Source organism: Ambystoma mexicanum, chromosome 7p (assembly GCF_040938575.1).
Source record: "Ambystoma mexicanum isolate Mex_15411 chromosome 7p, UKY_AmexF1_1, whole genome shotgun sequence".
NCBI lineage: Eukaryota > Metazoa > Chordata > Amphibia > Caudata > Ambystomatidae > Ambystoma > Ambystoma mexicanum.
This window is the reverse complement of record NC_090939.1, coordinates 263224705-263248270: the sequence shown is the minus strand read 5'-3', so window position 1 is coordinate 263248270 and position 23566 is coordinate 263224705.

Here is a 23566-nt window from a genome sequence, read left to right as displayed (position 1 = left end):
GTAGTGTTATCCCAGTAGCCACCATATCATACCCAGACATGGCTTACACTTGAATAATAATGTGCCACAGGCTCCTGGGGTACGCACTGATAAAAATGTAAAGCAAAGCTGCAATGAAAAAGCCACCTCTGTTCGAATGTTGTCTTCCAGTAGCTGTTCAGGAATGTACATTGTGACGTTTCAACCTGTCTTTCTGCCAGGTGGGATTGTTCAGGAATGAACATTGTGACCTTTTACCCTGTCTTTCTGCCAGGTGGGATTGATCAGGCACCAAGATACAAATTATAACATATGATGATTGATTCACCTGATAGACTGGGGGCATATAGCTAAAGAACAGTTTGTTATTGCAGCGCTCGACGCCCTTAAGGCATTTGATTCCATAGATTGCACCTACATTCAACAGGTCCTGAGGACCTTTACCTCAGAGAAAAGTTCACTAGGCTGCTCATGGCGGGATACCAATTACTGACTACAAGAATAAGAATGAAGAGGCAGTTCTTGTCACAGATAGCCACCAAGAGGGGAACTGTACAGCGTTGCCCCCCATCTCCACTTAGTTTTGCAATTGTAGTTGAGCCGCTGGCGTGTGCTGTTAGGCCTAATGAGGCTATTCGGGAAGTACGTTGTGGCATATCTCAGCACAAATTCGGGTTATACGCAGGTGATATTGCACTCATCTTAGCACCACAACTTCTCTGCCAGCAGCTTTGGAGGTTCTCAATGTGTTCAAGGCTGTTTCAAGATTTGCTATCAATGGGGACAAGTCCCAGAGCTTAAAACGTTCACTTTCCTTAGAGGATTCCCAGCAGTTGGGAGTAATGTCCCAGATCCGATGAGCAAAAGACCCCATCGACTGTTTAGGCACCTGGATACCTGCCAACATTCAATTCATATATGAGGCAAATAGCCCTGCCTTGTGGAAGGCGGGCAAAGAGGATTTGAAAGTGTGAGAACAGCAGGATGGGAGGATTGCAGCCTTGAAAATGCCCCTGGTCTACGCTTTCCAGACCTTGCCTTTGGAAACTCCCGTACCCAGGGTTAATGTGCTCTAAGGTAAGATATTGGCATATGTATGGGGGAAGAAGAAACCACGCATCCAGAAGAAAACAATGGGCCTCATTACGACCCAGGCGGTAAGTTACCGCCTGGGTCGTACCCTTACCACCATGGTGTAAACTATGTTTACACCATGGTGGATGGCGGATTTACCGCCCCATTCCAAGGTGAGTGGGGCGGTAAATCCCCATTTCCCATTTTACCCTTCCGCATTCCCATTTTTGCCCCATAGGACATAATGGGAGTGGGGAAGGCGCTAATTACGCCACCGTAAATTACGGTGGCGTAATTAGCACCATGGTCCCTTAGCGCCATGGATTTTAACGCCTGCAAAAAGCAGGCGTTAAACTCACCATGGCACAAAGGGACCTCGGAATCAGGCATTAAGGGTTGGCGCCGTTTACGGCGCCGTTAACCCCTTAACGCCTGATTCGTAATGAGGCCCAATGTTGCAAAGTCAAAGAGTAGGGGGCCTAGGTGTCCCAGACATTAAAAGATACTTCCTTGCAGCACAGATTGCGCAGCTGTTTGACTGGGTGGCAGAACAGGGAGAAAGCATTGGCGGGATGTTGAACATGCAGCTACGACCCAGCTAATGGCGCACCTGCCATTTCTACGTAGTAAGGCTAGGACAATACGAGGAGATCTCCTATATGCAACAACGATAACACTTGAACACTAGGACTGAAAGTGATTGGGGTGTCCCGGGGTCTGGGCCTGTTGTCTTCCATTTTGCATAGTGCTGACTTTTCCCCAGGTATGCCCAGAACTGGTTTTGAGGCTTGGGAGGCACAAGGACAGCTGACTCTTGTTATGTTATGTTAGGCCTTCTTATTTAGCGTGTGGTCGCCCAAGGGCATCAATGCCCTGGAGAGGAGAAAGAGGCCCCAGAACATAACCATCAACTAAACAACCACCATAATTTGAAAATATATGTTTTCAAAGCCTTCCTAAAGGCCAAGTGGTTGTAAGTGTTTTTCAGTACGGCGGGCAGCTTGTTCCACAGCTGTGCTGCTGCGATAGAGAAAGCGCGTCCACACAGCCGAGCACGGTGAAATGATGGAACACAAAGCAATCCAGCTGACTCGGATCTCAAAGAGCGCCTGGGAAGGTAGCGAGAAAATTTAGGGCCTCATTACACGGAAGGCGGTGAGCCATGGTGCTATTAGCGCCATGGCTCATGCCGGTAAAATACCGGCACCGCCTTGGCGGAAAGGGGATTTACCGCCCCATTCCAAGGTTGGTGGGGCGGTAAATCCCCCTTCCGCAATTGCCCTTCCCCATTCCCATTTCTGCCCCATAGGGCTCTATGGGAATGGGGAAGGCGCTAATTACGGCACCGCAATTTTGCGGTGCCGTAACTAGCTCCGAGGTCCCTTAGCGGGTTGGTTTTTAACGCCTGCAAAAAGCAGGCGTTAAAGCATCTACCCGCTAAGGGACCTCGTAGTAAGGCGGTAATGGTTAACGGTCACCGTTACCATTAACGGTGGCCGTTAACCATTACCGCCTTCCGTGTAATGAGGCCCTTAGTGTGCAAATATTCCACCCCCGGTCCATGCAGAGCACGGTGCACGATGCAGAGTGCCTTACATTCGATGCACTGGGCCACTGGTAACCAGCGCAGACAACACAAAACCGGAGAGAGGTGGGCACCATAAGGTGATCCAGTCGCCACCTGGGCTGCAAAGTTCTGAAGGCGCTGCAGGCGAAGGATCAGCCCTTTGGACTCTGCAAGTTAAAGAGATTTACAATAGTCCAGTAGACTTGGATATCATTGCAGCTACAACCAGTGGCCGCAAGGCAGATGGTATGAGATGAAGGACTTGTCTCAGGATTTTCAAGTGAAAGAACGCAGTCTGACAGACAGATGATACCTGGACGTCCATTGATAAGGTGGCGGTCATGATAATTCCCAGATTCTTTACCTTTGCCATAGGAACAGGAAGAGAACCCAAAGAAGAGGGCCAGAAGGTCGAGATCCAGAGTGAAGGGTCGGGAGGAGAGTCCACCACCAACACCTCAGTTTTGTCACTGTTCAACTTTAGCCAATTTAGGCCCATCCACTCCCCCACGGCTGTCAGGCACTGATGAAGGCATGACAACACCTCAGTCCAATCAAGATCAAGCTGGATCAGGATCTTGGGGTCATCGGCATACGAATAGCTCCTGATGCTGAGGGATCGGATAAGGCACACTAGGGCCCAGATGTTTATATTAAAGAGAATAGCTGACAAAGCGGAACCCTGGGGCACACCACAAGTGAGACAGGCGGATTTTGAAAGAAAAGGAGAGAGAAGAAGAGACTGAGATATGTCTTTAAGAAAAGAAGAGAACCAAGCTAGAATTTGACCGGATATACTGAGAAGAGAAATAGGCTGGAAATGAGCAGGTAAAGAAAGTTCCAGAGAGGGTTTTTTCAGAAGTGGAATTACCGTAGCAACATTTAACTCGGGAGGAATAAACTCAGTTTGACAGGAGGTATTAACAGCCTCGGTAATCACCCCTAAAAGTTCAGATGAAATCTCCTTCAAAACTCTTAATGGCACCACATCAGAGGGTGCACCCGATTTGATCTGCTGAAGGGCCTTAAAGACCGACTCTTCAGAGAAGATGGGGAAGGAGGACCAGCCAGGCCGCATAGTGTCCATAGCTGCGTCCTGAGAGGTATAGCTAGAGGTCGAGACACTGGCAGCCAGTCCAGTATTCACAGAGATATTTGCCCGAATAGTCTCAACTGTTTTGATGAAAAATTGAGATAAGGAATCATACAACTCCTGGGTTGGCTTAACAGTAGGTACACAATTTGCTGAGGAAGACAGAGGCCCTCATTCCGAGTTTGGAGGCAGCCATGGTGCTATTAGCGCCATGGCTGCCTCCAAAATCGGTCCGACTCCGGTCTGGTGAAGGGAGTAATTACTGGTCCAGTCCGAGGTCGGCGGGACCGGTAATTCCCCATTCACCAGAGCCAATCCCCATTCCCATTTGAGCCCCCATAGGGCTCAATGGGAAGGCGGCAATAACAGTACCGCAAATTGCGGTACCGTTATTGACCCCGGTATCCCTTTGCGGGTCCCGTCCATAACGCCTGGTAAAACCAGGCGTTAAGGGAGGACACGCAAAGGGACCTCGGAATAGGGTGCAAAGGGATTACCGGCACCGGTGTCATTAATGGTGCCCGGTATCCCTTTGTGCCCAGGTCGTAATGACCCCCAGAGACTTAACCACAGAAAAAAGGGCTTTAGTCTGACTCAGGGAGGTTTCGATTTTCAGGGCAAAATAGAATTTTTTGGCTGCTATAATCGCAACAGAATAGACTGTGGAGCTAGATTTATACAGGGTCCTGAGCTGCGGATCGTACGTACGATGCCATTTCCATTCTGCTTGTCTAAGCTGCAGTATTGCCGACCTCACTTGTTCTGAGAACCATGGCTGTGAGGGAAGCCTACGAATTTGTGCAAGCCGTATCGGGGCAACTTCGTCAGCGGCAGCCAAAATAGAGGTAGCCAGAAATGACATCGAAGAGGCCGAAGCAGCTGCGCATTTAGTTTTAATAGACGATACCAGAGTTTGAGGATTGGCCAAGTGCCAAGGCCGCTGTCAGACTCTTACTGGTGGCATCTTCGGTTGACTTTGCAATGGTACAAGTGAACAGGTCACCAAAAAGTGGTCTGTCCACAAAATAGGCTCAACTGATAGAAAAATGAGTACTTTTTTTGGCTAACACTACGTCAAGAGTGTTCCCTAGATTATGAGTCAGGCCTAACACATGCTGTTGAAAGTCCAACGTAAGACTGGTGAAAAAAGCATCGAGGGCACTGGCTCTGGGAAGATTACATTTAAGATTTAGATCACCCAACACAATTAGATGCTTATGCTTAATGTGAAGGTCGGCTATAAGGTCGACTAGTGATTCTAATAATCCAGCATACGTCCAGGGAGGACGATAAATCAAGAGAAAGTGACAAGAAAAGACGGGGGAAACCACACACCTCAACAATAGAGCCTCAATAGAAGAAAGAGGACGACAGACTAGCTGAGCCAGAGCAAGATCTGCTCTAAAAATAGCCGCCACCCCACCACCATGTTGAGGAGCTGGGCGGTCTGTATGGATAATCTTGTAGCCCTCAGGTAAGGCCTGGACAAGAGCAGGGGCCGAGCTTTCCTGCAGCAAGGTCTCTGTAAGATATAGTATTGGCGGCTGGTGATTAGACAACAAAAATGTAACTTCGAAGGGATTGTGTCCTCCGACGTATTCCTTAACTTAGATATCTCTTTCCAGCTTTGCTGGCCTCAGAAATTTTTTCTCTCTAGAGGGCGCTGCGCGTCGACGTCCGCCGAGTCGATGTCCCTCGACAGCCGCCATATCGACGTCAACGTAATCCTGCCTATAAAGGCCGCGCGCAGCGTCCGTTGCTCAGTTCCGTTTTTCCGCGCTTACTCAGTGTCTCGGAATATCGTTGCTCAGTTTCATACATATATTACTCCATTTTCCTCGAGATATTTGATCCATACTCGATGGCTTCCTCGTCTGAACCGACGACCCCTCGGTCCGGCTTTAAAAAATGCCGAGACTGTGGAAAAAAGATGTTGATAACGGACCCTCACAGGGTCTATCTGTGGTGTTTAGGAGCTGAACACCATTGTTCGGAGTGTGAGGACTGTATGTCCATGACAGCTAAAGCCCTGAGGCTTCCTAGGGGGAAGCTGGAAAAAGGTAAGACTTCTAAAGCTTCTTCCTCCTCGACAAAGTCGAGACATTCGTCTCCTCGTCACCATTCGCGCTCCAGGTCTCGAAGCGGGTCCCATCATTCTTCGAGATCGAAGCACTCGAAAAGGAGACGCCGAAGATCCCCTTCTTCGTCCTCCTCTTCCTCTGTTTCACCTAAGAGAATCCCTTGCCCCACGAAGCATAGTTCCCGGGCTGAATGGGAGGAATTCCGATAAAATATGATGAGCGTCTTCGAGAAAGCGGCCTCGACCCCCTCGAAGACTGCCGAGAGCGATGCTCTGGTCAAAAGACCCGAAGGTCCAAAACGCCGCAAGTCGCAGCACCCGGCGAAGGAAGCTTCTGAAGCGCGTCACGAACCCTCGAGTAAAGCAAAGACCTTGAATCCTTCTTCGAAGGTTCCGTTGACGCCGTCGCCGAAGGTTCCGTCGATGCCGAGGTCGGTGTCTTCGTCGCCGTTGTCGAAGGGACCTTCGACACACGGGTCTGTCGACTCGACGCCATCCTCGACACCGGCGTCGACGCCAAGGAAAGTCACGGTTGCGGCGCACCTAGTGGCTATTCCCAGGTCTTCGATGTTGATGTCGTCGAGATTGTCGATATCCTCGAGCAGAATTCCGATTCTATTGAAGACCTCGAGGCCTCCACCTTTGTTTTCGACGCCACTTTCGAAGCCTTTGACGTCGGTGTCGACGACATCGACGTTTTCGAGGCCAATTACGACAAGTTTGGCACCCTCTGCCTTGGAGATGGGTTTCACACCCTTTGTGAGCTCAGACCAATTGAGAACAATGTCTTCAATTATGGAAGAGCGAGAACTGTCTGATCAAGAAGAGCCATTTGAGTTGCAGGGATCTGCAACCCCAGTTCAAGAGGAGTTATCCTCAGAGGAACGCAGATTAAAGGAACCCCATGATTCCTTACATGAGGCAAGTGGTTTAGACACTTCCCCAGAGGTGGAGTTCGCTAGGCCAGACCCGGGGGAGCATGCTTAAACCCCTTATAGAGCCTTAATGGCCAGGATTACAGAATTTATGGGGTGGTCAACACCTTCACCGGCTTTCCAACAGGATGACCTCACGGATATTCTTGATAAAGGTCCACAGGAGGATCCTGTAGTACCTTTTCATAAAGCTCTTCAAAGAATAATAATGACAAACTGGGAAACCCCAGATGTCGTCCCGGCAGTAAATAAAAAACTGTCTGCTAAATACAGGGTATCTTCTGCAGACCCGGAGTTTTTGTCCAAACACCCATCCCCAGAAAGTCTGGTGGTACAGGCAGCATCTTCTACTGACATCAAGACTGCTTACCCTACCATCCCACAGGACAGGGACGATAAGAAATACGATGCTATGGCTAAGAAAGTCTTTTCGGCATGTAGCATGACGTTAAAATCTATTAATGCTACTTGCACCCTTGCTAGATGTAGCCCTACACTTTGGGAGTGTGCTTCTACAGCGGCTGACTGCATCCCGGAGGGAGAAGAAAGGGAGGCGTTCCTAAATATCATAAGGGACGGTAAAGACGCTATGTGCGAAGCCCTCCAGACGGGCCTTGACTCGGCTGACAGTATCAGCAGAGCAATGGCGGCAAGTACAACAACCAGGAGATTTGTTTGGTTGAGAAAGCCTGGTTTTGCCCCAGATGTGCAAGCCAGGCTCTTGAATATGCCATTTGATGGCTCTTCTTTGTTTGGGAAAGGCGGATGACAGTTTAGAAAAACTGCAAACATCAAAGGCAGCAGCAAAATCCCTAGGCGCTGCGATCCATCAGACACCTTTTCGTCCCACAGGAACCTCTGCGAGAGGCAAGTCTTTTCGCTTCTACTCCGCATTCGGAAGAGGTAGAGGACGACCGGCTCAAAGGGGACAAAGAAGAACTACCCGAGGTGGACGGGGTAGATATTCAAAAGCCGCAGCAACAGCAGGTGCCTCTTTACCATCGGCATCTGCATCAGCCGCCCCAAAACCACTCTGAGAACTTCCCTCACAAGACACCTGTAGGAGGCAGGTTAACTCAACATCTGGCGGAATGGCAGGCTATCACGTCAGATGCTTGGGCATTGGAGACAGTTGCACAAGGTTACTGCCTGCCTCTCCTACGCATACCTCAGAGTCATCCACCGGGGATCAGCTCTCAAAAAGCTCCAGATCCGCTCCTCTTGCAGGAAATTTTAGACCTGCTAGAGAAAGGTGCCATAGAACCGGTACCTGTAGCGGAGAGGAACAAGGGCTGGTACTCCCCTTACTTTCTCATACCAAAGAAATACGGAGGACTGAGACCCATCTTGGACTTGCGGGAATTGAACAAATTCCTCAGGAAAGACATATTCAAGATGGTAACTCTCTCTCAGATCCTTCAGGCCCTTCAGTTCCAGGACTGGTTGGTATCTCTGGACCTTCACGACGCTTATTTCCATGTGCCAATCCATCTCAAACACAGGAAATACCTGAGGTTCGCAATTGGCAACTCTCATTATCAATTTCGAGTTCTGCCATTTGGGATGACCTCCGCCCGAGGGTCTTCACCAAGTTAATGTCGGTAGTGGCTGCAAGTCTAAGGAGGGAAGGGATTCACGTCTACCCCTACCTGGACGATTGGTTGATCAGAGCTGTATCTTCGGAACAAGCTCAGATCCAGCTAGATTATGTTTGCCACTCCCTTCACAGACTGGGCTTCTCCCTCAATTTAAAGAAGTCACAAATGATACCATTGCAGAGACTCCAGTTCATCGGAGCGATCCTGAACACTTCCCTGGGAAAAGCCCCGCCACCAGAGGTGAGGCCTCAAGATATTCTACAGATGGTCACCAAGTTTCAAAATGCCCAACGTCTCCCAGCCTTCGACTTTTTGAGGTTGCTAGGCCTCATGGCATCCTGCATTTTCCTAGTGCCAGAGGCTCGCCTGAGAATGAGATCTCTCCAGTGGGCACTGAGAACTCAGTGGTCACAATTCTCAGAGAGAATGACAGATCTTCTTCAGGTTCCCGACAGGGTGGCTCGAGACCTTCAGTGGTGGGCCTGTCAGGAGAACATATTGAAAGGAGAACTGTTTTGGCAACCATGGCCGGAGATAACAGTAGTCACAGACGCCTCACTCACGGGGTGGGGAGCCCATGCCAACGACTTTACCATCAGCGGTCGTTGGTCTCCATCGGAGTCCAGACTACACATCAACCTGTTAGAGCTGAGGGCCATCAGACTTGCGCTGAAGGCTTTTCTGCCAACTGTACAAGGAAAGAATGTCCTGATAATGACGGACAACACAGTGGCCATGCATTACCTCAACAAAAGAGGAGGCGTAGGATCACAACCACTGTGCAGAGAGGCGATGCAGCTCTGGTTTTGGGCAATCCAAGAAGGAATCTCTCTATCGGCAGTTCACCTAGCCGGAGAGAAGAACTTGACAGCGAACGCTCTGAGCAGGCAGAGCACAGTCTCCCATGAGTGGGAACTAGTTCGGGAAGTCCTTCAAGAGATCTTTGCCCTTTGGGGAACCCCTCAGGTGGATCTGTTCGCCACCAGTGTCAACAGGAAGTGCGATCTGTTCTGCTCAAGGGAATTTCCCCCGAGAGGAGCTCTGGGAGACGCGTTCATAGTGGACTGGGAGCTTCCACTCCTGTATGCGTTTCCACCAGTCCCTGTCATTCCTCAAATGATCAGGAGGTTGAGAAGATTCCGGAAAACCATGATCCTAATTGCCCCAGATTGGGCCAGGAGAACGTGGTACCCGGACCTTCTAGACTTGTCCATCTGCCCTCCAATTCGACTTCCACTCAGAGAGAATCTGCTCTCACAGAAGGGAGGTCAGGTTCTCCATCCAGACATCAAAACCCTCAACCTTCACCCTTGGCTTCTGAAAGGCTGAGGTACAAGGATTGGGACCTCCCTGATGACGTTATGGAGGTGTTGCTTTCGGCAAGAAGGCCAGCAACAAAATCTGTATACCGCTGCCGTTGGAACAGATTTTGCAGCTGGTGTAGGGAAAAGAATATCGATCCCTTTTCATGTGGTACACCAATGGTTTTGTCCTTCATACTTTATTTAGCGAATTCAGGCCTTCAAGTTGGCACCATCAAGGGCTATCTCGCAGCGCTATCCATCTTTAAGCGCACTGCGGAAGAACCATCCTATTTCAAGTTATCCTTGGTAATACAGTTTCTAAAGGGGTTAACTAACGTTTATCCCCCAAGACCATTCCAGGTTCCCCTATGGGATTTAAATTTAGTCCTAACTTTCCTGATGGGCACACCTTTCAAACCACTCCACTCTTGTTCGTTAAGGTTTCTTACCCTTAAGACTGTTTTATTAGTAGCACTTACATCTGCTAGAAGGGTGAGCGAGTTACAAGCTCTTTCTTGTAAACCCCCTCATACAATCTTTCACAAAGACAAAGTCGTTCTGCAAGTGAAGCCTAATTTCCTCCCAAAGGTGGTTTCTGAATTTCATATCACACAGAAAATTACCCTTCCATCTTTCTATCCTCCTCCCCATCCGGGAAAAGAGGAAGAGAGGTTACACAGGCTGGACCCAAGAAGGGCTTTAAGTTTTTACATTAGTAGCCTGGCTAGGATAAGACAAGCAGACCAGCTGTTTGTAGGCTACGCAGGTCACAAGCTGGGGCTACCGATAACTAAGCAGACCATTTCCAGATGGATTATTTTAGCCATTTTGGAATGTTATAAACTGGCAGGAAAAGAGCCCCCTCAAAATCTTAGTGCTCATTCGACCAGAGGTATCGCAGCTTCATCGGCCCTCAAAAGAGGAGTACTGGTTCGAGACATATGTGCGGCTGCCACATGGTCGTCCGTCCATACCTTTACACGGTTTTACAACTTGGATTCCTCCTCCAGTCAGGAAACTAGGTTTGGAAGGGCAGTATTGCACTCTATTCATCAATAAGAGGAAGCATGAAGTCAGTACTCCCACCTCCAATAACAGAATACTGCTATGGGAGCCTATCTAAGATAAGGAATACGTCGGAGGACACAATCCCTTCGAAGAACAAGTTATTTCTTACCTTGTAATGTTCTTTCGATGGGATGTTCCTCCGACGTATTCCTTATCGACCCTCCCATCCATCCCCGCAGTACTACTTCCCTTGTTGTTACAGTTTATGCTCCTTCAGGGTGATTAGTCTAGTCCAGAAAGATTTATTGTGGGCTACAAAACGGAACTGAGCAACGGACGCTGCGCGCGGCCTTTATAGGCAGGATGACGTCGACGTCGATACGGCGGCTGTCAAGGGACATCGACTCGGTGGACATTGACGCGCAGCGCCCTCTAGAGAGAAAAAATTTCCGAGGCCAGCAAAGCTGGAAAGAGATATCTAAGATAAGGAATACGTCGGAGGAACATCCCATCGAAAGAATGTTACAAGGTAAGAAGCAACTTGTTCTTCTGCGGCATGAGATGGAAGAGATCTGGTATTTATTAGTAATAAGGAGTATGTCTGCGTATTGAGATCAGCCAGCGGCTGATGTTGTTGACCTGAAAGAGGATAGCTAACATATTCATCCGACCAACAAACAGGGAGTGCTCAGGGGGGGGGTGGGGCACGGACAAAAGACTCTCCCTAGAATATGATGTCAGGCAAACCTCCATGCCCGTAGCACGGATGGGCAACGACGGGCTTGCCCTAAGCGCATCTTTGATGCACTGACGGCATGCCCGCTGCGCCCGTCCGCTGCGCGGGTGAGCACTACGGCACATAAATGCCGAGGCAGAGGGAAATGAGCTAAGGCCTGCCCACTACGTAAGAGATAGAAACAGGACTGACCACAATGCAGCATCCTAGTAAATCAAAAGGAGTCTAAAATCAAAGTTCGTAGGCAGTTAAAACATTAATAACAATGCAGAGGTACAGTAAGAAGACAGAGCGGCTTTAAAATGGCAAGCTCCAAGAGCAGCCTCACCTCTCCGTTCGCATGAGAAAAGCTCTGGCTCTAAATGCCGAGGCAGAGAGAAGTGAGTTAAGGCCCACCGCGTAGGTAAGGGACAGAAACAGGACTGACCCGAATGCGGATCTTGGGGATTTATACTTGGGAACCAGACCATTGACCTTCCAACAATGCAAAACAAAGTTTGGGTTGGGTGAGGGTGAAAGGTTTCACTACATTCAGCTCAGGCATTGGGTCTTGAGCATCACACAAGGGGACCTTAGATGCAGGCAGTCAGACTCCCAGGGGTTTGGAGTTGACTTTCGAGGAGGGTTTGCAGGAGAAAATGGTAATTAAGGTCTACCAGCTCCTACAAAGGAAACCACCATCAGATACATTGCCTTACATGCGTAGATGGAGTGAGGAACTGGGAGTACCAATAGAACAGGAGGATTGAGAAAACATATTTGGAGGAGGACACAGTCGTCCTCAAGATGTATGATGATCAGGGAGAATGTGTTTAAAATGTGCTTCCAATGGTATCTGACTCCCCAAAGACTGAGCAAAAGGGTTCCTGGGCTTTCCCCATTATATTGGAGGGGCTGCGGTGTGGAGGGAGATCTGGGTCATATGTGGTAGGGATGCCTGGTCACAGCAACATTCTGAAAAGAGATTATATCCCATATTAAGGACATCACTGGATGGTCCCTCCCCTGCAACCCGTTTATATTGGTCTGGGCAATGTAGACCCTGAGGAGGGATACCCCATGTCCAGATCGAGAGCATCCTTGTTTACCCATTCGCTACAAGTGGCCAGGCTGACAATCGCTAGCGAGTGGAAAGTCCCCAAGTGCCCGGCAATAGCTCTTACTGGTGGGTGAAGGTTTGGGAAGTATTGGCAAAGGAGAGAATCTCAGGCCTTATGCTGGGGAAATTCCAGGGCTATATGGATGTGTGGCCTTTATTGATTTTGTAAAAGATAGAGAGCAATTATTTTTCAGGCAGCTCCTTTTAAAGCCCTTTACAATGCTCTGAAGTGACATGGGGCCTTGATTCCTGGGGCAGAGTGATGGATGCAATGCTAAAGACCTATGGGATGGTGTGGGGATAGGCCCTGCCTTGGCTGGTTGATTAAGACATGTCTATATTTCTCTCATGTGGATCCTACATCTTTTGTTGCTGTGTACTACCTGGGGCCAGCTGTTCCAAACTGGGATACAAAAATGAGCTTTGTCACTTCTCTCCTGCTGTTTGTTATTGTTGATATTTGTTTCTATGTTTTGGATTAAAAGCATGTCTGTAATGCTGAGGATACGTTGAGAATGCTAAATCAAGCTTGTAAAAAAATAAATTCCAAAATGTTCAGGCTATCCTACCCTCAGCAGATGCCATTCGGTCACAGCTATTCCCACTGAAGACGCCAAAGGCAGCACCTCTTTAGACAACACCTATCATGTGTTGGACATGTTCCTGCCATTCCCTCTGCCAGTATTTACTTGCTTCCTAAGGCAATTCTCCTGATTCTTTTCTCAAACTTTGATTTTAAATACATTTAAGTATGCTAGAATCACGACAAGATTTTGACCCAAAAAAGAAGAACTTACTGTATGGTGTGTTCACTGCTTAAACACGTACGCGCCCAACTGTTATACTAACTAGCTGCTTGACAAATCTAGATGGACGGGTCTAATGTTATAGTCAGAAGGTAATTCAAGGGTAGGGCAACCTATGAAGGTCTGTTGGACTTTCCCACTAGGACCGGAAAGGAAATAGGACCTCTCATGTCAGGATAGGCCCCAATGACATCAGCACAGGCCGAAACAGTTGTAAAGTAAAGAACAAATACATCTGTAAACTATTTAAAACACAGCCGGGAAATCTTCCTTAGTGTGATTTAGACCCAAAAAATCAATCCATGGAAACCATAATGAGGGGCACGGGTTGCAAGGAAACCAGTTTTAATGCATGCAATAAACCAGCCGAGAGAGTCAGTCAGCTCTGTGGAAATTAAAAACTGGAAACTTGACCCGCTCACATTGGGTTACAGTATTTGTAGTCAAAACCACAACATTAACATACAATACAAAATATCAGGTAAGTTACAATTCCTTCATCCCCATTGGCTCCCACCTACATGAGCACCTAAACACAACATACATTACCACATTTTATTGGTTAGTGAGATCTTAGTGACGTAGTAAGTTGCATCCCCCTGCAGATGCCCAAATTGCAGAATCATCAGAAAAAGTTAAACCAACCGCCTGTGGCAACAAACTTAAAACAGTGAGCTTCTCTCCCATGGAACCTGTCTACTTGGCAACCCTCTTGTTCTCAGGCCTTGTAACCCCTCGAGCTGTAACATACCTCTTAGTGTAACATGTTGTCTCCAGCACACCGTTTCTTAGCTAAGACCCCTTATCTCTTGGGAAGCAGCTGATCTTTTGAGAATTGTAACTAAAGTACTATTCTTGGAGAACTAATTCTTCATATTTATGTGTGTTTCTAAGCCACCTACTATGCACCCAGCAGTCATAAGACTCGATAAAGGGCAGTAGAAAAACTGCCTGGTTTAGTGTTCTGTGGGTAACACACATGGGATGTATGGAGAAGTGAGCAAATGTGTGTAATTCAGTGTAGAAATGAATTGGGCTAAAACAACCTGTCACTGACTCTAAAGAGAAGCACACCCTATCCCTATCAGAGGGTGCTGTCCCTAGGTCTGCATTGGTGTGTCACCTGTCTACAAGAAAGGGGAGAAACGCTGTCCCTCCACTTAACAATAATTTTGTTTTGTGCTGCTGAAAAACACTAACCAGCCCGCAGTAAAAAAAGACCAAAGGTTTCTTTCTTTACCAAAATCTGAACATTGCAGAGGCATATTTATGTTATTTAGATTCCTTTTATTCCAACACAATGCAGTGTGTTCAAGAAACAAAGTGTGGGCTAGGTGTTGTTCAAAGTCTTAAGAAAGAGGAGCAGTATCTGTAATGCTCCGTGTAACAACCCAAGCAGGGAGTGCAAACTCAAAATAGTATCTTGTGCTGCTCAAAGGATATCAAGACAGAAGGGATCAACCGGTTTCAATGGCACTGATTATTGTGTCTTCATCTTCACAAACAGGTGGTTCAAAAATGTATTATTCACAGCAATCCATAATTCAATAGGGTGAGGATCTGGCAGCCAACCCATGACCTCCCTTAAAACTTCGTAATGGATGCTGTCTCAAGGAGGTGTTCTGGAAAGCAACGGTAGGTGGTAGCCTCTAGTGTGTACACCCCCCGCCTTCTGATATGATCATTCTGTTCCGTGCGACAAGTGCTTGTTAGTGTTAGTAACTACATCTAAAGCAGCAAAGAGAAGACCCTGTCACCTTATTGTAAGACATTAGGCTTAATGTGACAGAATGGTATACTTGGTGGGGTTAAGATGATAGTGAAACGCAAGAAGGGCCTGGTTCAGTAAAATGGCCTAACCATGATCTGCTTGTCAGAGCTCCTCATGTGGAAAACATTCTTGGAGCCAATACTTCCTGTTACGTTTAGTGTTTTGATAGTCCATTCTTATTTCTACATTCCCCCTTTATTTGATTTATCAACTACTCTACGCTTATCTCTTATCTTATCAAAAGGATCAACACCTTTCTTATATTTCTGGCATCCCCACTATACTCTTCCGGGCTGCATGGCAAGACAAAGCTATCCTCCTCTCCTTCACAATTGACATATATCATTCTCAATATCACGTGGATGGTCAAAAAGTGTGACTGTTGGCCCAGTTGGGAGTTCTACTCTAATCATGTGACTCTGTCAGTCTTCACCTCACCAGTACTCCCTACTTGACTTTTAACATCTTTCAAGAGAGGTGTGTCTTTTATAGGTTGCAGTGTAAGTGGCATCATTGGCATGACCTTATCAGTTGTTTTCTTACAGCATCCCACGATCAGCTGACAGCTTCAAAAGAGCATAAGTAGCAAAACCAGCACTGGTATCAGTAATTTAAAAACAGTGTTAATACAGGAGGGTACCCAAGAAAACATTGATGTCAGACAGTCATTTGCCTTGGCCCCACCCTCCTTTTCCATAGTGGTGTGCATCTATTAATTGAGTAAGTGATCCATTGTCTGCGTGGTTTGAAAATATGTAGGTACAATAGGATGTCCAAATCTTGGCACAGACACCTCCTTCAATGTCAGTGAGGAGGTCCAAGACATGCCTATTCTGAAAAGTCACTATTCTAATCACTGTGAGCTCCTCCTTAATGTCGTTTAGGCCCTTTTCAGTTTTGATACCACCTGTATGAGTTCCCACCTGGTGATCTGGAGCCATTTTGCTTTGGCTGCTGCTTGTATTGCTGATGCAAAGACTGAAGCAAAGAAAGTTTCTGTCTTGCTGAACAGTCGATACTCAACTGGTATCTCAAACATTTTTGCTGGATTCTTCTGATAGTTAGTTGCCTTGGCAGTGACGCTGCAGGCCCAAGGACCGATGGGCCTGCTGATGCATCTTGTGAACTGCTTAAGTATACAAAGGAATAAGTATGTGAAAGGGTGTCATGGGGTGCTCACGAATGGCTGTAAAATTGATGTCTGAGATCACCAGCATCGGGGACTGCAGGGTTGCCAATGAACATACACCTCCCAGGAGAGCAGTAACTGCACATAGGCCAGTCCCGTGCAGATCCAGTTGATGCCCATTAAGGCTTTGGTGCCAGATTGGAGGTCGGGATGCTAACAGTCTTGCAACCATTCTTATTATTCCCCAAAAATATATTGCCACTGCCTCTGAAAGACAGGGAGAATTGAAAAATGTCAATTAGTGGGTTTGTACTTATCAACCCATGTCCAACCTTTCATATACTTATTCCAAATACAAGGACACATTCCATTAATTTCTGATACTATCTCTTTAGGCAGCCCTACCATCTTTCCTGCTCTACACCCAATCAGGCCTTCAACCCATTTATCTTTCAAGAAAACTGCTCCCTCTACCTGGAACCTAGGTCTGTCAAACTGTGGCTGGCCCCTCCTTATATTATTAGAACACAGGACAGTCTGCAGTGCCATGAAAATTACCTCATTCTTCCTAGTTCCTTTCTCCCAAAAGTCAGCCCCCCCTCCTGGAAGCTTAGGTATAATTTTGTTCATATTCACTTCCTCTGTTAACCCCTTGATCTTCACATAGGTGTCCTCATAAATAGAAGTGTCAGCTCCCACCCACTCTATGTTTAATGAACGTCCCTGGACCATACCTCGCACCCTGCATAACGCTAAGTGCACTAAACATTGCGCTTCCATTGGTGTTATGTGTTGTGGTATAATAAGTCTGGGGGATCAATGAGCAAACAAAACAGGTTCGTTTGATTTCTCCCTTCTGACCACTTTATATGTCTATACCACAAATTGTTGTCTGCATGGTGATGCACATCAATAGATCTATCTGGTAGGACATTTGGGTTAGTGATATCCCTTGTCACTCTAATCATAGAGACACTAATATTTGCTGATGCATCTGCAATGTTATTGCCATTATACCCTCCTCCCCAGAAAGAAACCATACAAACTCGACCATGAAAAAGATAGAGAGAAGGAAGACAAAAGAGCAAAACAACACAAGGCATTACATTTTTTCATTACATTTTGGGCTTCTTACACCTGAGATGAAATCCTATCCTTGTGCTCAAATGGCTGTACTGTGGTCATAAAAGTGAAAACACTAATACTCCCCTTCTCTCCATTCCCCCTTACTCCTGCTGATGTGGGGGAAGAGGTTGCACGGGGAGCTGGTGTCTCTCCGTTTGTCGCTGAGGTGGATCCACTGTTTGTGACCAGCTACCTTTACAGTTGTAGGCGTGGCATAAATCACTTTGTGGGGTCCAGTGAAGCATGGTTCTTTCCATTTTCAGATGAACTTCCGGCTGATCACTCGATCTCTCAGGAAGAGATGTTGTTCCTGTTGCTGTTGTTCTGCGATGAAGCGCTCTGTTTTTGACGACGCCCAATCTGGTGAGATATACATCTGAGAGATTTGATTAGGTCTCTAAGGTACCCCTGAAACTCATCCCCCAGAACCTGTGCAGCTGTGTGGGCATTGAATGCTCTGCGTGCGGGTATGACAGGCGTATGCAACCTTCTGCCGATCACTATCTCATGAGGTGTTAAATGGTGGTCAGAGCCCAGTTGGTTTCCTAAAGCAAAGAGAGCCAAGGATAAGCAATACAGGAAACTCTTTTTCAACATATCACACAACTTGTCAAGTCTTTGCTTTAGTAAACCGTTGAGGCATTCTACCATACCGTTTGCCTGGGGTAGTAAAAGCTACACAACCTGTGCTTTATCTCTTGCAATGATACCACTTCTTTAAAAAGATTGTCGCCAAATTGACTTTCGTTATTGGATCTTATGACATCACATACTCCTGAGCAGGGAAACACTTCCTGCGCCAGGAACCTTGCGGCACTCTTTGCATCAGGGTGGACACATGGTCCACTCTCTATCCATTGTGAGAATGGACAAACAACAATGAGGTAAAGATAATTATTGCCCCTGTTAATAATGTCCACATAATCTATGTGTAGGTGTTTGAACGGCCCTTAAGGCTGGGGCAAGGTTGCCTTAAGTGTTTTGAGTGTAAGGCCAGAGCTGTGTGTCTTGTAAATAATGCAATTGTCGATGTATTCATGGATGACTTTTTGCACATTTGGAATAAACCAATCTTTTTGCAGGTCGGCAGCAATACTGAATACTCTTATGTCCTGTGCCATTTCCTCCATATTTCTGGGACATTCTGTCCTTCAGGACGGGACCGGAGCACTTTTGTAAAAAAGCGTCCTTCATTTATTTTTACGTGGGCTACTGCACGTGGCCGTAACTCTGCCCTTCTGAGCTCTGCCCCGTGCATCGCCCTTCAGTCCTTTCCTCTGCGCGGTCAGGGCTTGACGCACTAGCATCATCGGGAATTTTTCTTTTTATTCCCTTTGTCCTTCCTTCCTGCTCCGGCTCCATGGTCATCTAGTCCTCCGTCTATGCCGGAAAGTCTGGGATTCATATCCTGTTCTTCATGCAAATGTCATTTCGCGAGGGTGGATCCCCACTCTCTTTGCTTAGAGTGTCTATGCCCGGAACATCACTGGGACTCGTGCTTCTATTGCGATTCCCTCTACGTCTGGGCACTCCAACGTCGGCTTCTGCGGTGGGAGGAGGTGTTTCAATGCATTCCTTCACCGCATTATCAGCTCTTCATCGGTGAAAAGAAGGAACGCCCGGTAAGTGATTTACTTTTCAGGGCGCCCCGGCCAGGAGACTCCTTCCAAGACTGGCAGGGGCTCGAGTAGCTATGTCACTAGGGGGTCCCCTGAGGTGCCCCACAAGGGGCTTAATAGGTGCACCGAGAGGTTTCTCAGAGGGTTCCCGCAGTGGACCTGCCAAAACCAGACACTGTTCCGATGTTCACTGTTTGGGTGCTAAAGTTCAGCCCAGTTCTTCTGTGACTCTGGATACCGGGGTTCGTGCTGAGGTCTACATTTCTGGACCTTTCCACACTGATACCGGGTTATGCCCTGAGGTCTTCGTTTTCGGGAGCTTTCCACACCTCGTCACGGCTCGAGTCCCCTCTTGAGGGAGCTACATGACCCATGAGGGCGTATTTTATAGGTCTTTTCAGGGAGATGTACCCTGAACCTCTGATACCGCCTTTTGTCCTGGCTGCTCCTACGCATGTCCTGGTGGTGCCATCTCCTCCACCTCTTCCTGCCAGACCTCCTCCATCATTTCCTCCTCTTCCTCTGCTTTCTCCCATAGAGAAGACACCAGCGGCGCAGGATATCACTTTAAATCCTGAGGCGCTGGGGGGGGCGTGGCCAACTGCTGAACGATGAGTACATAGGTCCGGCGAGCTCGCGTACCACCATTTGAATCCTGACAAAATCCTGCATAGTAACCCCAAAGGGCCTCAGATACCGGAGGGGTGCAATTGAGTTCTGCCTAGCCTGACGAGAGGGCCTACAGCAGTGGAATACAGCAGTGAATAGCCCACCCTGGGGCATTTGTTCACAAGTGGACACGGGGCTAGCCAGGCAGCGCACAGGATCGGTCTTGGGGAAGCCACCTGCAGGAACACTTGGGGCACAGGGAGTTGGAGAATCTGAACCCGGGGTGCAGATTCCATAAAGCCCCGTCCAACATGGGTAAAAACCAGCAGCGAATGGACAAGTACACAGAAGCGAAGGACAGGGTGCATAGACAGGATGGATCGGAACGGCAGGCAGGGGAGCGACCCTCAGGTGGAGAAGAGAGTACGGTGACTTTGGACTTGCTAATGGGGGTGATACAGGCCTCTAGGACCACTCTCCAGGAAAGCATCAAGGAGGTGGGAGTGGATGTCTCCCTGGTGAGGGCTGACCTCTGCAAAGTATGCGAGAGGGTTACAGAAGTGGAGCAAAGGGTCAATACGGTGGAGGTTGACATCCAGGAGCTTAAAAATCAGGTGGCGGGCCTGGTGGGGGCGGCCCGAGTATTGGAAGCTCAAGCAGAGGATGCAGAGTGCCGTTCCAGATGCTGTAATATCCGTCTGGTTGGACTACCGGAGAGAGCGGAGGGGCCCAGTGCGGAGTTATTCATGGAAAATCTGATCCTAAAGGTACTGGCGATCAAAGGATTGTCCAACCTTTTTATGTTGGAGAGGGCCCACAGGGTCCCAGGATGGCCCCCGCCCGCCAAGGGCCCCACCGAGGGTGATGGTGGCAAAAATTATGAATTTCCGAGATCGGGTTGCCATCTTACAGGATGCCCGCAGGGTGGGGCACTACGAGGTTACGAGCACGAAACTCCAGATTTTCCCGGACTTTACGTTGGAGGTGCAACGTCAAAGGAGGTTGTATGATACTGTGAGGAGCCGACTACGAGAACTTAACTTAAAGTATATGATGTTCTTCGCGGCGAAGTTGAAGGTGTTGTCGGGAGGGAAATCATGGTTCTTTGCATCCCCGAGGGAGGTATGGGACTGGTTAGACACAAGGTCGTCAAAGACAGATCGCCAGCTCGAGGGACCCAAGGAGGCGTTGTGCCCAAACACAGTGGAGAGTGGATAACGTGGAATGAGGGGATGAGTATGGGCTAGTACTACAGAAGCGCTCTATCTGGGAGTGAAGGGGGTGTGGAAGGCGGGGGAATGGCACTGGTGGGGTGGTACGGGAAGAGTAGTGGATCCCCCCAGACCAAACAACACTATTGGCTACTAATCCCGGGGGAGGATGAGGGGCTCGGTAAGCCAATGGGTCTACAGTTAAGGAGAGGGAGGGAGTGGAGGGTTGGAGTTCAGGAGGGTTGGTTTATTTACGGTAGTTGGGGGAGTTGGGGGAGGGTTGGGGGCACGGGACAGGGGGGGAGGGGGAGAAGGGGAAGAGGGGGAGGGGAGACACCGGGGGGAGGGAACCAGGGGTTAGAGCGCCAGGTTGGGAATAGGCGTGGGGGGGTTGGACGCAAGGAGGGGAAGGAAGGTCTGGCATAGCAGCAATAAGGTATATGGTAAGGGTGGGGGGACTTGGGTGCAGGTATCAGAGGTGCTTGGAGAGATGAAGGGATAACTTGAGTGAAGACATTAATTTCTTAGATGGGTAGGCTAGGAAGTTTGAAAATCGGGACGTGGATTGTCCGGGGGCTGGGGAGCTACCAGAAGATGCAAAGAATGGGTGAGTTCTTGAAGAGGCAGGGGATACAAGTGGCTTTGATACAGGAGACGCATGCGGGTACGGAGGTGCTGGGGAAACTGGGGAAAATGTGGGGAGGGCAAGTAATCGGCACGACATATTCAACCCAAGCTAGGGGTGTGCTCATTTGGGTGGCAAGGGGGACACCATTGAAGGTGGAGACGGTATTAAAGGATGAGGTTGGCAGAACGGTGCTTGTGCAGAGCACATGGGAGGGCAGGGTAATTTGCTTGGTCAATTCATACGTGCCAAATGTGGATGACAAGGAATACTTTCCCTCGGTGCTTTGCATGATGGGGGCGTATAGGGGGGAAATGATAATATGGGGTGGAGATTTTAATTGTCATCTGGATGAGCGGTTGGATGGGTCAGGGGCTAGGGGGATACCTAAGAAGCATATGACGGGGTTGCTTCATAGGATAATGCAGAAGTTTGAACTGGTGGAGGTGTGGTGGGAGAAGCATGGGGAGGAAAGAGGCTACTCCTATTATTCGGGTGTGCACGGCTCATATTCACGCCTGGACTACATTGTAACGGGAAGGGAACATTGCCAATATTTTGGGGAGGTGATGTACCTGGGTCGCACCCTGTCGGATCATTCCCCCTTAGTGGCTACGTTATTTGGGACTAATGAGAAGCCCCGCGGCGGTTGTGGCGTCTACAGAGGGGGGCACTGCGGGATGGGGCATTTGTGGGCGAACTTAGAGAAGGGATTAGAGCGTATTTTTAGTTGAACGAGGGCTCCGTGGAATCTAGGGGAGTGTTGTGGGAGGCTTTTAAGGCGACTATGAGAGGGAAGTGCCATCCATGGAAGTAGGGATGCGTAAGCGGCTCCTAGATACGTTGCAACGAACGGAGGCCCAGGTGGCTGAATTAGATAGGCAGGCGGCAGGGGGTGCGGAGGCGGGGGAAGCCTTGGCGCGGAAGTTGGAGCTCTATCAAGGAACCCTGGCAGAGCTGTCGCGCTTTGATAGTAGCAGGCGGGATGTTAGACTGCATGGGGAAAGGGATAAGGCGGGTAAGCTGTTGGCCTGGTTGATCGGTAGGGAAAACCCGAATCGGGTCATAACTCAGCTTAGGTCGAATACATTGTGGCATTCTGCAAGGAGCTGTATACGAGTGTGGGGGGCTATGCAGAGGTTGATGTAGAGGACCTCATGGAATTGTTGAGGCTTCCGAAACTGGGGGGAGGACCTACGGAAGGAATTGGAGGCTCTGATCGAGGAGGGGGCCATTCGATGGGCAATTCGCACAATGAGTTGAGGTATAGTGCCGGGTAGTGACGGGTTCCCGGTAGAGTTTTACTCAGTGTTTGCTGACCTCCTGGTGCCACATCTCAATAAGGTGTATGAGGAGGCTTTTCAGAATGGTTGTCTCCCGGAATCGATGCGGGAAGCCGTCATCACAGTGATCTTAAAAGAGGAGAAGGACCCGAGGGATTATGCTGCATATCGGCCCATTTCCCTGCTGAATGTCGATGGGAAAATCTTGGGAAAGATCCTGGTTGCTAGGTTGGCGAGGGTGGCGCCGAGCTTGGTCCATCTGGACCAGTACGCGTTAATTGGGGGAAGGAATACATCCGGTAATATCTCTCGTCTGCACCACATTATGGACCTGGTGAAATCACAGAGGCACGACATGGCAATAGCCTCGTTTGATGCTATAAAGGCGTTAAACTCCTTGGAGTGGAGATGCCTGTTCCAGGTGTTGCGGGAGTTCGGGTTTCGGGAGAACATCTGTAGATGGCTAGCTCTTGTATATAAGAAACCACTGGCGATGGTGAGGACCAACGACTGGGTGTCTGGAACATGGGAGCTGGGAAGGGGAACGCGGCAGGGGTGTGCAGCTTCCCCAATTTCGTTTGCCCTGGCCCTGGAACCCTTGGTGATGTTTTTGCGGCAGGAAATGAGGGAGGCCGGAATTGAAGTGGGAGGTCAAAAGCATATAGTGTCCCTTTATGCGGATGACCTGTTATATGTGGTAGATCCCAAGGTGTATCTTCCAGTGCTGTTAGAGATACTGCAAAATTTTCGATTCATGTCAGGCTTCCGCATTAATCCGGGTTAATCGGTGCTGTTTCCGTTAGGGGGGCTACGGGATTGTCCACTGGGAGAGCTGCCGGAGTTGGGGATAAAGTGGGAGATGGAGTCATTTCAGTATTTGGGGATATGGGTTTTCCATGAGGTGGAGGATATGTT